Source organism: Octopus bimaculoides, chromosome 14 (genome assembly GCF_001194135.2).
Source record: "Octopus bimaculoides isolate UCB-OBI-ISO-001 chromosome 14, ASM119413v2, whole genome shotgun sequence".
In the NCBI taxonomy this organism is placed as follows: Eukaryota; Metazoa; Mollusca; class Cephalopoda; order Octopoda; family Octopodidae; genus Octopus; species Octopus bimaculoides.
This window is the reverse complement of record NC_068994.1, coordinates 43,743,213-43,745,498: the sequence shown is the minus strand read 5'-3', so window position 1 is coordinate 43,745,498 and position 2,286 is coordinate 43,743,213. Positions and strand designations below refer to the sequence as shown.

The 2,286-nt window shown below is 28.8% G+C and overlaps 1 protein-coding gene across 2 annotated transcripts in view; it reads left to right on the top strand.

The window, feature by feature from the left end:
• Positions 1–1,236: 1,236 nt before the first annotated feature.
• The window catches only part of LOC106878225 (putative protocadherin beta-18), a 41,772-nt gene continuing 40,722 nt past the window's right edge, over positions 1,237–2,286 (top strand). Inside the window, exon 1 of one of the 2 annotated variants that reach the window (XM_014927377.2) lies at positions 1,237–1,728. The gene's annotated coding sequence lies outside the window, so the exon portion shown is untranslated. Of the gene's footprint in view, positions 1,729–2,111; positions 2,162–2,286 lie in introns of those variants that run through there. The other variant, XM_052973126.1, reaches the window with a different exon arrangement.

The window sequence follows — 2,286 nt, the reverse complement described above, 5'->3', positions numbered from 1 at the left end:
AGTATATACAACAGCAACAACAGCAATAATAATAATAATAATATATTATTATTATTATTATCATTCTCCTTATTATTATTATTATTATTATTATTATTATTATACAATATATATAATAACGATTATGATGATTTCTTTTATTTGCCACAAGGGGCACTGGATGAAGGGAATATTACAAAGACAAGTTATAATCTATATGTGCATATTGTGGTGGTGGAATAGTTATATAAAATTGAATAATAATAATAATAATAATAATAATAATAATAATAATAATAATAATAATAAATGATAATAATAATAATAATAATAATAAATATAATGATGATGATGATCATCATCATCATCATCGACATCATCATTTTCATCATCACCATAATAATAACAACAACAACAACAATAATAATAATAATAAATAATTGTTATTGTTGTTGTTGTTATTCTTTTTATTGTTATTATTGTTATTAAAATAATAGCAAGGATAATATGTGAATATAATAATAGTGGGAATAGGAATAATTTTGGAAATAATATCTATAACAATTGTGATTATCATATTGATAATGATGATAAAATAATGAAATAAAAAAATATATACTTTTTCAGAAAAAAAAAAAGAAAAGATTCCAACAACAACATGTTTTCATTAATTTTCTGTATTTTATAAGTGACAATATCAGATGCCTCTTCTCCCATTGGAAATTGTCTAGATTGAATGATAAGTGCCTGGAAAATTTACTTTGATATAACTTGTCAGGGTCTAATTTTCTCATTTTGCAGTCTTTATTCATTAAATCAAAATTTCTTTATTCGAAGTAAATTTTTAAATTATTGGAAGATATAAATTTTTATCAGGAAATACATCTGAACCTCCTCTAACGTCACCACCATCACCAACTCTAACTCTGCAACTACCACCACCTGAGAGCTAAGACAACTTTTAGGAAAGAAAGTGAGTTTAAAGAAGAATTTCTTGAAAAATACCATTCATCTTTAGTGAAATAATGAAGTTTGGCACAGATGTTATTGAATTCTTTCCACGTATAATAAGTATGTATGTGTATGTACCCATTGAACAGCTTTTGTCTGTAACGCTTATGCGTGTATGTATTTATGGAAGTATATGTATTGAATTGCTTTACTAAAAGAACTGAAAAGATTTTTCTGATTCCTTGCTGACCAAACTCATGCTGGAGTCAATATTCTCACTCTATTCACACATGCACACATAGAAAACATACACACAGACACACAGGCACATATACATGACGATTGAGCTAGTATAGAGACATGCACAGATGACAGGCAGGCAGGCAGGCAGGCAGACATATACACACTAGCTCACAGGTGCTTACACGCACTCATACACACGAACACGAAAGCACATTCATGTACACATACTACACATTTACACACCGGCACATGTGCGCTTACAGACACACAGACACATAGACAAATGCTAGTACTTATATAGACCACAGATATTTATCAACGGTTGCACTTACTCACACTTCAGATATATCTATCAATATAACATGATGCTGTAGCAGTAGTTAGAGCAGACTTCACTGGGAGACATGGATTACAGATACAGCTATTCAAGGAAGCTGTTTTTTTCTTTTAATAGTTTGGCACTTTACTACAAAGATCACTGAAGGTATAGAAAGACAGTTTCAAGATGTGTACTGAAATTCTTTTAAAGTAAAAACACAGTAAAAAATTACCAAGGTATGTATTCAAAATTAAATACTATTTTCTTATGTAAACTATTTAAAAGAAACTAGAATTGTGTAAAAGAAAATAAAAAATTATAATTACAAGAACAAACAACAAACAAATTGAAACAACAGAAAACAACTATAAAAAAGTGCCTTAAGTTATTTTACACAATTTTCTCCTGAAATGAAAGGGTTAATAACAAATTACTGTCATATATTCTCAGGAAATTTTGCCTATACTTTTTTATCCTGCTTTAAGGCATGTATAGCTATAAGGGTATATTTTGCTTCCTAAAACAGTTTCAGCAGCTCTCACGCATGTTAATACTGTTGTGCCTTGCTCGCTTCAATTTTAAGCCTGTCGCAAGTCCAACTACCTATCTATCTAGTCTACCTTGTTTTGTGGTCGTTGTTTTTTGGGGAATTTTTCCTTCTCATTCCATGTAAGTGCTATGGCCCAGAGCTGTTAAAGTGTTTATTGAGCGAAAAACATGGATGTAGCATACTTGTTAAGTACTTTTTATATTTATATATATATATATATATATATATATATATATATATATAT